The sequence below is a fragment of the Hyposmocoma kahamanoa genome, unplaced genomic scaffold (genome assembly GCF_003589595.1).
Source record: "Hyposmocoma kahamanoa isolate Upper Pololo Valley unplaced genomic scaffold, ASM358959v1 62, whole genome shotgun sequence".
NCBI lineage: Eukaryota > Metazoa > Arthropoda > Insecta > Lepidoptera > Cosmopterigidae > Hyposmocoma > Hyposmocoma kahamanoa.
In genome coordinates, this window is record NW_020653850.1 from 8874993 (window position 1) to 8887386 (window position 12394).

The window sequence follows — 12394 nt, forward strand, 5'->3', positions numbered from 1 at the left end:
ATATATGCATTTATCTAAACTATACTCGTATGGATTATTTGCAGAATGATAATTGAGGGCAAGGTAGAAAGGAAAAGAAAGAGAGGAAGACCAAGCGTTTGCTGAATGGCGTTTAGTGAACCAATAAAGAAGAAAATCAAAGTGAGCAGCTATAAGGAGGTCAAGGAGCTGGTTATTAATTGTGAGGAGTTTGCAAGGTTAAACCAACAAGAGCCTGGGTCTTAAATAGGATGATGATAATGGATGATTTTATCTTGATGTTGAATTTTCCTTTTTGATAGGCAACATCGTTTTATAACTAAGTTCAATTTCGGTTTTTATGTTTTCGCCATTGCTACACATTGGAAATGAGGCTATTTTTTCCGATCTAAATCGCATACATAAATTGCATACACATTAACTGCCTCCGTAGCCGAACGGTTACCATGTACTGCTACGCAGAGATCGCAGGTTCGATTCCCGGGCCGGGAGGAATATTTGTATGGCCTACATTATTTCTCTCGTGAGTTTGGGTGTAATTTGTGGTTGTCTATTTGAGTGTCCATGGCACCCGCGACACAGGGTTTCCTAGTACGGGGTTAAGTTGAGTGTGTGCGTTATTATTATTATTTTCTAACTAACCGACGTTTCGAGCTCGTTACAGATCCCATGGTCACGGCTAACAAAAAAAAGAAATATACGCGGTTAGATCCGAAAACATAATTTAATTTCCAATAAGTTCAGCCCATAAGTTTAGAAAACTTAGAACAATACGCAAAAGTAAAATCTGATCCTTACAAGGATTACAGGCAGATGGGACCTGCCAACTTATGTCTTATGGTAACAGGCGCAATGGCAGTGTCCCTCTGTTCGTTACGGTTTATGACGTCGTGAAAAGTTTGTCTTGTGTTGGATTCAAGCAACCGGCAACTAGAAGCGAATATTCTATTTTCATACAATTAATATGAAATCGAAAAAAACGCCGGTTGTGGCAATCGGACACTGCAGCCGTTGCGTCAACCGCAATCTGTGTGAAAATAGAATATACGCTTCTAGTTGCCGGTTGCTTAAATTCAACAGAAGACACGTTTGCGCAGCGCCCAGACCTCTGAGTGGTACTGCAAGGAGAGGCGTGTCGCCCGACTTGTTCGTCCCACCACTTGGTATGACATAAAAAAATGTAAAGAATCGGCTACGGCTGTTGGTGACCGAGAACAGTGGACCGTTAAATAATTATTGTAATGAATAAGAGTGTCACAATTTCTTTACGAGAACGTGAAAACTAACAATGCGACAAAATCACACGATAGCCGTGGAATTTCGCAAGTACGTGATTAGCGTCATAGTCATAAAAGTACCGATAACCATAGCAATGAATGGCTATTATTGATTTTTAGATTATCAACTACTTTGACGCGGGCGACGCACAGAACTGTACGTGAAACCTTTAATTAAGAACACGAATAAGCTCTTAATTAAGAGTGGGTGGTTCGGACATGCAGAGAGAATGAATGATAATAATGTATCAGACCAATTACCTGGTCTCAAACGCGGCAATTCCGTGAATTTTTTTATGAAACCAAGTGACGGGATGAACAAGTTGTGCGCCTGATGTTAATCGACACGCCTGTCCATAGCAGTTGCAGTACTACTCAGAACTTTACATCGAAAACACCTAAGGGACACAACCATCGGGCCTGTCATCCTGAGACATAAATTGACAAGTCCCATGTGCCCGTTATTACACCAGCGCCCTTATTCTTCAAAACCGAAACGCAGTAATGCTCACATTACTGCTTGGTGGAAGAAATAGGTAAAGTGGCAGTACTTCCCTATTATGTATTATCATATTAATAGCAGAAGAGCTTTTGTATTATTATTATGTACCACGACGAGTACCACAGTAACGGAACTCAATCCGGGGTACTATTCAGAACACTAATGCTCTGGCCACACACAGGCGGGCCGCGGAAGCGTTCCGGGCGCGGGATTTTTTGTAATGTACGAATTCTTATGAAACCTGTCACGCTGTAACGGGCGGTGGCCGCGCGTTTCAGTGTGGCAGGGTTCATATAAAATCGTACATTATAAAAATTCCCGCGCCCGGAACGCTTCCGCGGCCACCTCTGCGTGGCCTGAGCTTTAGACTAGTAACAACGTCGAAAAGTTCATTTCTCAAATTGGTCTTACCGGGAATCCAACCCGGAACATCCTCATCCAATGCCCGCAGTATCTACAAAGTACAGACAGTATAGATTGAGGGGTCTTGATACGCATAACTGAAAGATTTTTATTTAGCCCACATTATGATCGTCAAATTTATTCAGAGCAGATTTGTCCATCTATGCTTTTGCTCAAGTCTGGAGCATTACACAGAACACCCAGACCGGAACAAATTTAGAAAAGTCCATTTCTCTAATTTGTCCTATCGAAAATTAAAATCGGGACCTACTCTACCTGAGACGAGATCGTCAAATGAATGAAGGAAACTTCCTTCATTCATTCGACGAAACAGATTTATAAGGCGAGGTTTCTGGGGTTTGTCAAACTTAATTGAGTATGCAAGTTTATCCACGACATGTTCGCAGACATGTGACTTCGAATTCAGGCCCGCACCTTTTTCGGAATATAAATTCCGAAAAGTTGCGAAATTTAATTTGAAATTTACCAGAGCTTTTAATGGAGACGGTGAAGGAAAACATGTGATGAAACCTGCACGTCGAAGAATGTTCACAACCACCCACATGTGAACCTACAAACATGTGAACGCTATGGGCCAGCGTGTATTATGGCCTAAGAGGAGATCCGTGCCCTGCAATGGGACGTATAAATGGGGATGATGTTCGCAAATTGCGACAGACGTAAAAAATCTTTAAGTGATGCACGATCAATCAGCCATGACCACGGGAGCTGTAAAGAACCCGAAGAAAGGTTGGTTTGTTTGAAAAAAAAACTTACTTTTTAGTTTCACGTGTGTGTTTTTTTTTAATTGGGACAGTATTGTGTCCGGACTATAGGAGATAAACTGCTTAGGAACCATTAAGTCTATTTTAACCGATTTCAAAAAAAGGAGGAGGTACTCAATTGGAGCAAGGAGCATACAGTCCTTTTTTTGTATGTGCGTTAAACGCCTAAATTTTATTATAAGGAGCAATTATTTTAATGGTTGATTTTGCTATTCTCCAATTGAAGGCGTTTTTCTCTCAATATATTTTGAGTAGTGGGAACCGATTTTTATTATCTCCTGTGTCAAGTCCCTTACAGTGGCGGACTAGGGGATAAATTCGGGTTTGCGCACTTTCCGGTAGCTCTTCAATAAAACTTGGTAATTATATGTAATTCCACATACTTTTGAGGTCAGTTTTTTTAATACTCTGTACTGAGATTATTGTGTTAACAAATTTGACACAGCAAAATTTTTGGTCATGCACGCCTGACGTGGGTCAAATTAAATAAAATTTGTATAAAAAAATATTTTATTAAATTTGACCAACTTCTGCTGTCCCGGTTTTCTGAGCCGATCGAAATAAATAAAAGGCCTTTTTAATATCATTACACTAAAAGGTATTTCAATTATTGATACCACGAACACAAACACCAAAGTTGATGTTAACAAATTAGTTCATAGTTACGGGGGTAGCTTTACCAGTACTCGTGTACGGATCCCAACGAACTGCTTTAATTTAATTTGAAAACTATGAGGGCCGCCTCAAAGAAATAGTTTCGTAGTTCAGATTATATCTCAAGATACAAACGGGTAAAATGGTTTGTGATTTTTTAATATTTATTAAAAATAATATAATTGTTATTTTGTCGAGCATTAAATAATAGATAAATATAATAAGTCGAATTGTTAAAGACACTTTTCTATGCATGTGGTGTTTACCTTTAAGTAGCTGTGCATTAAGCTTAAACCCAAAACAGAATGTACCTAACAATAAGTATAAATGTAACAGTTGTTGGTGAACCAATAAATAAAATAAAAATAAATAAAAATAATAATAATAATTTAGCCACGTAGCCGGGAGGATTGTAATAATTTGGTAAGTACATATTGTATCTTTTTAATTTAGGATTAAACAATTTGCATTAACAAAACGCATTTCTTTGAACCCGTGACAGATTATGGACTCTTTTTGGAATTAGAAAATTTGGATGCTGAAAGAACTTAGGACGAAGATGAACTTTTTGTTTCGCATCTTTTTCACCAAATAATTGCCTTATAAGCTGACTCAAAAGTATTGTAGTAGACAGTGGGTATTCCATAAATATGCCCAACAAACAAACCCATTCAATTAACTACGTCAGTCTGCCGGCCAATGGAGCCATTCGCGTAATGAAATTTCGACTGAAATACACAGTATCCAGCAAAATATACAACACGGGCGAAATCTACTTACCGAATTTCATTTCAAAATTAATGTAAAATCATTCGTGTGAAAGTAGAAACTCAAGCAAACTTTCCTTCAATGTATCTAATTAAACGTAAATGAGTACACATTCGAGCTAATTTCGAAAGAAACTAGGCTTTGTTTGAACCCGTATTCATAGTGAGCGCCCGCAAATTGAATCTAATTGCCTGAACGAAGTGTTGAATCAGTCGGACCGCGAGGCATGTCCTAAATTGCGCCTATTTACTCACTTAGGATGAGGACACCCACAGCCACCTGTTTATGGAACGAAATTTTCGCGTCTCTCGCTGTGACATCAGCTCTTGTGTAATCCGTCATGACTAGGCACGTAGTTATTGTTTGTTAGTTCATAATAAGAAGACGTAGGTAGTTCAATTGATTACAATGGATATGATATCAATAAAGTTTGAAATGAACTGTTTATTGATGTTTGCCTTTCATTATTACTTCAAATATTTAAAAAAATCGAAAAGTTGATACGTTAATTTTTTAAAAGCTTTACTCAATTGCTTGTAATGTAACTTCTTTATTATATGCACGTAGGTTGAGGTACCACGGAAGATCAAGTATAATCAAAAACGAATATAAACACTTTAAGCCATCAAATCCGCAAATGAAAAAGTTTACTTTTTTCAGCCGTACAAAACGGGCAGTAGGTTGCTCTCAAAGGAAGCACGTCATGTTTCATTTAATTAATCACCCAAATAGATTTTATTGCGGCAAATATTTACATTTACCGTAAAAACGGAATTACAGTTGCTGACCGACGCTCCAATTTTTCAGGGTAACTTTATTTAGCATTTTTATATTGAACGGGCGCGCAAAAATGTTTAATATTCGGCGACATGAAAAATGTGTCAATTTTATTATTTTGCCGACCTACATGTTTCAGTGTTAACGAGTGCAAACTTTTATGGTACGTACATTGTGTTTGTTTGATTCATCTTTTCATTCAGTTTAATATAGCAAAATTACAATGTCTGTAACATAAGTTACAACTACACGTAATGTCCAGTTATAAATTACGAGACAAAAATGTGTTTTTTTTTTAGGATTTTCGGTTATTTTCCTTTTTTTCCAGGCATGTGCGCATTGCGATTCATTGCCGCGTGTTGTGAAAGGGCCTAAGCCGCGAAGAGCATGACAAAGCAATATTTTTTTATTGCAAATCAATGCCATCCGATCGCTTTCCGGAACACAAAACAAATTGCTAGTCGGCGAACATCCGTGTCAGTACAATACCTGTACAAATTCCACGCTTTTCCATATCCTTTTTACATAGAATGAAGTCATGATTTTTGGACTACATTAATCTAATTGTTTCCTTTAATTTGTTAAATAAAGCATAAAACTGTTTTAAATAACCAGGCTCGGCGTAACTTTTGACCTTTCCTACCTCATGCATACTTTTGCTGAATAAATAATTTCCCACTTAGCGTTGTTACTGCATGCTGTTACAGTACAGCGCGGTTTGCATTTAAGCCATAGAACCATTTCTAATTTTATCTGCTTACAATTATTTTTTTTGGACCATTAGTAACATTTTCTACTTTTTTCGTACAAACAAATCCAACTTCCAAGGACGTTGATATCGAAAACATAGAATAGATCTGTATCTAACTAAGAGTGATTAATTTAACAAGCAGCTATTAGAGGCTCTCGATCGTGAACTGGTAATGTCGTGACGCAATGAATTCGGCACAATAGCAGGCCTTGTACAAGCGACTATTCGAAACGGACTCGCCTTAGTAATTACGGCAACGAAGTACTTCCAGACACATTGACAATAAAAAGCACACTAATATTAGACATAGATGCGAAACAGAACTGAAGGCGCATGGCAAAAAGTTTCAATAAAAAATGATGATGAATTATTTTGAACAGATTACTTTGAATCCTAATGGGAGAAAAAAGTCACGCTTGAAAAAAAAACAGTTCTCACTATTCACTGTGCAATTAACAAGAACCGTTATCGATAGTGCAATAGCTACCGGCTATTCAAGCGGAGGAAGAGTATTGCTTATAATTTTTACCATCGACTTTAATCCACTCTACGAAGAGTGAAAAATAAAAAGACTTGCTATCTTAATTGAAAGAAACAATAGTATTGTTTTATAATGCAGAGGTTTATTCTCGATATACAAGCAATAAAATGCAGTGTTCCGTGTATATTTTGTACTGTGATATGTGATAACATTAATGCGCTATTATAATTTTTCGTAAACCATCGCCTAGCGATATCGTGAGTGATGTAAGTTTTCTATTCGCGTTGTTATTGTTTCTCATAGTCTAGAGGTAATCCATAATGTAAAAAATAGTTATTCAATCTTTCTTAATAGTTTTCTGGACTGTTCCTTTTTACACATATATGGTTTGTTTATACATGTGTGCATGTCTGTAGTCGAAAATTCTCACATTAGCCCGAGGCACTATCCGTTCTAATGCCCATTTCTATAATTCGACCGACCACGCTAGTGCTGGCTTAGAATTCCACTGTTCCCTCTACGTTAATTCGATTAACCTCCCATTTCTTTCGACAGCACGTCTAATGGTCATACTCGTTCCTGAGGTCATTCCCGTTCATTGGGATCAATTAGGCAGGGCAATCCAATTCTAGGGTCAAGATATATCATTAGAATTACCTTCCACAATGACGTATTCAACGAAATTATTATGGTCTCCTAAGTCGCACAATTTTACTAGACTCAGTTTTGCTGTTGTTATTTAAGTAGATCAGCGGCACCTCCCAAATAATTATTACTCGTAGTCCACCCATCGAACAGCAAGCCTACAAAAGGTGTACGACTGCACGTAAACACGTTAAGTAAAATACGTTGTCCGCTTAGCCATCTGTCCGTCGCAGTGGCCATTTGCGCAACCACCAACCGTGAAAAATTACAACCATACACATCATGTTCTTCAAATAACCAAGACTGTTTTCTTTGACTGATATAACATTCGTGGATTCGTACCTCTTCTGTCAAATTGCACGTTATTTTATGAACGTGTTGTAATAGAATCTATGGTTGTAGGTAATAAGATCTGTCATTACGAATGAGTGCCGGCAATATCCTCTTACGTCTAGCTCGATGGCGAACCCATTTCGAAATTTGCTTAGCTAATGAATGAAACGTACCAATTACTGCTTTAACATAACTTAGAAAACAAGTTACTTTCGTAAACGACATATCACTCTTTATAAACTTGAAAATAGGGATTTCGACGACAAGGTGCCTTTTTGTAGCAAAGATGCCGCAAATCTTGGTCATGTATACGACTTTCAGACGGCCTTTAATGATCTCGTTTGAAATGTAAATTAACTATTTTTGTCTTCAGGGCGTGTTAAATTTGTGAGTTAAGAAAATTGCTGGTACAGTCTAAAAACCAAATTAAAATTTTACATATTACATCAATAGTTGCATGTTTACATTTTGCTATGTCGTCTCGCATGAAGTTTTATATTTTGTTTTTATTTTCTTAAACGCATTTTTTATGCGTATCAGTCGTATTTTTAAGTCATTTGGCACTTTAATTCGAAGGCGCCTAACGAAATCATTATTGATAAGCATTTTATTGAAATTTTGTTGCTTCCTCGGTATCTAATTTTGAATTGAAATTATAATCACATTCTCGTTACATTCAACGGGATTCCACATTTGGTGGATTTAAATAGCAATAGCAACTCATGGATCTATTAAATTTCTCATTGTTATGTTCGAGCACAATGTGTGATGGTTTCAGAAAGTGCTCTACTGTGTCGATACTTGGCGTAATTTCTACGTTGCCATTGTTACGTTCCTCTCTTTTGTGTACCACGTGAATGACATGACTTCGCGGGTTTCTCATTTCGGTTTGTGTTTTCTAAACACAGGCATTCAGAAAATGTTACTTTCCAAATGATGGTGAATTTGGATAGGTACTTGCATTTCCATGCCTTTAGTTGTTGATTGTTGAATTCCTTTATTCCTAATGGATAAGTTCCCTTATCCGTATCGACATTTCTGTTATCTCAAACTTTTCAAACTTTATTGGAAACTTCAAAAGCTTTATCAATATTTTTATTAATTTTATTAGTGAATATAACATCATTCGTTGTAGTCACGTTCAGGATCATTCACAGTTAGTTAACCTTATCTAAAGCAACGCAAACAATTAACGAGTCATAAATTCGCACGCTCTAATAAGAGTTGCGCGCTTAATGAAACTTTGCTGGAATAGCACCAGCCGGTGTAGGTGCATAAATTCACTCTTGTAGAAAAGTGAGCGATGGTATCACCAAACAGTTTTTGCTACACTGCCTCCGTGGGAAATCTAATAAGAGGGAAATTAAAATAAGTGCCAACAAGTGTATCGATGAAAAATTGTATCTGGCTGCCTTTTTGACAAAGGTATAAGTTACCTAGAAAACAATAGCACATCTCACAATCACACACACTCCTCTAGTCGGAAAACGCACATGCACAATTTTCCGAACGCCGGTTACGGACACTGCGTCGGTCGCGTCAAAGCAAAGGGCGGCACATACAAGCGCTGCCTCTGCGCGCGATAGACTGACGGCTCGCGGGCGGTTTCGCGCGTGAGCGGGACGCGCGGCGGGCGTGCCGGCGTTCTGCGCGCGCATGCTCTCTCTCCCTCTTGCCTGTAGCCTACAAATACACACGCCTCCCTCCCGCTCGCTCGAGCACACCTTTAGTTCCCGAGACAGGTGTTCGTATCCCTGTGTGCGTCCAGATATGGCTGGTTTCACGTGTATGTGCGCTTCCTGCGGCGGCGGATCGTTTTTTATGCCCGGCAGAAATTATAAAAAGTAAATGGAGGGAAAATTAAATAAAACGTTTACAATGAAGCGTTTTCCTGTGCTCTTTCAATGATTCAGTGTACGTTATTTTTCATGGTTGTAATCGTGGAGGTACCATGATGGTACCGATTACGGTCTTTTTAGGAATATTTGAGTAATGTAGGCGGGCGTAATTAGGCATGGGGCGGAAAGGTATATTGATTGCGGTGACGCGGCTTTGTGGAAAAATCGATATTTTTGTATTAAAGGTGGCACGCGATGTGTCCGGCCAGTGCGTCCGTGGATAAGTAAACTGCGTATCGATCGAACAACTTTCGACCCCTATGTATGGCGTGCACTATAACTTTAGATCGCACTTGCTACTTTAGGCTATCGACAAAATTTTCCAATGGCCTACAGAACATTTTAAAAATGTTTCACTATCGGATTCAAGAGATTAAAACACTATTAACTAACAGAACACAGCATAGGAAATCATACTACCTAAATCTAATACGAAATAAGAATTATTCAGCAATTGAACAAAATTCGGATTGGATTCTCGGTAGGACACAATTTGGGAAACGAATTTTCCTAAATTAATTCTGGTCTGAACACCCAGACAGACAGGGTAATTTCGCCTGTATTAATTTCGCTACCCTGAAGCTCTTAGTAAAAGGGTCTTTCTTACTTTGATACAGTGTAATTTATGATTATTAATTAATAAACAAATAAAATTTAACAATTAGATATTCTTAAAATTAAATGTCTAACTTTCAACAATATTTGAACCTAACCATTATCTATATCTATCTAAATACCTATTTAAAATATACAAACAGAAACCTTTACCGTCCCTTTCAAAAGACCACAAAACTAATCTAAGCTTTTACTAATTATTTCACAGCGGAATTTCGGAGTTGCTCCAAATAAGCAGGTGCTTAGACTTTAGTATCCTTACAATCTAAACGGACGAAACCCCGAGGTCGCAGATTTAACTTTTACCTGTTTACCGGCGTCATACCTTTCTAAAAGGGTATTGTTTAGGTATTTCGCATTCAGTTAGAAGAACGAAACATCCAATGTAGCAGTCCCATGGTTAGCTAGCAGGACCTAGCGGGGAACCTGCGCTATCTTAGTGCTTCTGAATAATATTGATGGTTGATCGGTAAAAGTAGCTAAGCGACACCTTGATAATGAGTTATACATATATACATTTGGTGATAGAGCGAATTGAAAAAATAAATTGGACTGAGAAGATATCAAATGACAAAGTTTTGAAAAGGGTTAGGGAAGAAAGAAATCTTTTGAATACAATAAAGAACAAAAGGGAGAAAATCTTTAGCATTTGCTATGTAATGAGGATATGAGAGTGATAATTGCCCTCAGATAATAAGATAAAGAAAGACAGAAAGGTTAAGAAAGAGAGAAAGACAAAAATATGCGTATAGTGAACAAATAAAGAAGACAATCAAAATGGGACCTATAAAGTGGTCAAGGAATTGGAAATGAACCGTAAGGAGTGGAGGAGGGAGTACCGACAAAAGCCTCAAATTGATGATATACATTTTAATTATTTCGTGGTTATTCACTATATGATTAACACTAACTTCTAGAGTTTATTGCGCAATTTTCTCATCTTACGAATGAGCATTAGAGTTTTATCATTATGACGATTTCAAGTGCAATTTGCATACCTTTGACATAAAGGTAGGATTTCTTTTTATTTTTTCGATATTTCGGAACGTTTACTCCTAAAAACCTATAATTAATGGTAACCATTAAAACATAGCAATAATAAAATAGGTAGCAAAATTTTAAAAATAATATTAAATGGTCAATCAAAAATTAATTTCGTAATATGTTGAACGGAATCTTATTACCATTTCTCCGCATTGAAATGCTCTAAAACCTCTCCTTGGTGGTGACCACATATTGTATTGTAATCATGGGACTCAGTTTAAAAAATATATAACAACATGTAACAAGTGCGAAAACCTAAAAATTCGATACTTAAAATTGCTTGAGGAATAATTGAAATCATTGTACCTATTTGATAGGCCAGATGGAAACAAGGCCAGTTTACATGATCACCTAAAATTAAGCGATGTGTCAAAATATTCATTGTTTAAAAATATTATTAATTTATTTGTTGTAAAAATAATTGGCAGTTTGAATTGCTTAATCCGTGACTTAGTAACACCCAAATATTTAAAATAGGCCAAAAATCTTTAATGTTATATCTCCGAACCCTCGCATTGAAATTCCAACTGCATGCCACACAATTATTACAGCGTAATAGTTTATTATGCAACATAATACGTGCTAATTTATCGTATCTGGATACCATTCACTCAAAATCAACCTCAGTGACCAATTATTTCGACAGGAAGTGGAATATTTTCTTTATGTCTGTGAAATTCGTTTAGGATAACAAACGTCAGTCACAGCATCGACAACATACCACCATTACCATATGTAATGTATTTCTATTAGCACGTTATGATTTGTATTTTTATTCATAATGTCAAAAAAATATTTGGCGCAACATATCCTTCGCATAACGTTATTATAATACTGAGTAAAAACCTATACTTAAGTATTTTTCTTGTAGCGGTAGTAGAGTTGTGATCCGTAAAGCCAAACTGCAGAGTTTGAAGTTAAGAATAACACAATTTATCAAATAAACAAAGAGATTGCTTATCTATTGGAGTACAGAATTACGCAGAAATATACTTCCTTCTAAGCACAGAAATAATATCGACCGCCTCCGTGGCCGAACGGTTACCATGCCGGACTGCCACGCAGAGGTCCCAGGTTCGATTCCCGGGCCGGGAGAAATATTTGTATGGCCTACATTTACTTCTCTCGTGAGTTTGGGTGTAATTTGTGTTTGTCTATGTATGTGTCCATAGCACCCGCGACACAGGATTTCCCTAGTGCGGGGCTATGTTGAGTGTGTGCGTTATTATTATTATTGTAATAAATTATAACTCATACAGAATATAGAGCAAAATGTCAGAGACTATCTGAATAATTAGACATTTCAATAAATCATTATCGTGAACCCACTATCATAGTTCGCAGATGTCCATTTACTATTTAATTAATTTATTACAAAGAACAGATTGATAACAGTGATAACTAGTATAATGCACAAATTGTTTATCCTTATAACTATGCAACAATGTATGTACGAGAACAGAGACATGCAAAAGTGTAAACA

At 37.1% G+C, this 12394-nt stretch overlaps 1 protein-coding gene across 1 annotated transcript in view; it reads right to left on the minus strand.

The window, feature by feature from the left end:
• LOC113229797 (protein couch potato-like) overlaps window positions 1-8937 on the minus strand; it is a 265848-nt gene extending 256911 nt beyond the window's left edge. Inside the window, exon 1 of the mRNA XM_026463478.1 lies at window positions 8791-8937. The gene's annotated coding sequence lies outside the window, so the exon portion shown is untranslated. The remainder of the gene's footprint in view (window positions 1-8790) is intronic.
• Between the last annotated feature and the right edge of the window lie 3457 nt (window positions 8938-12394).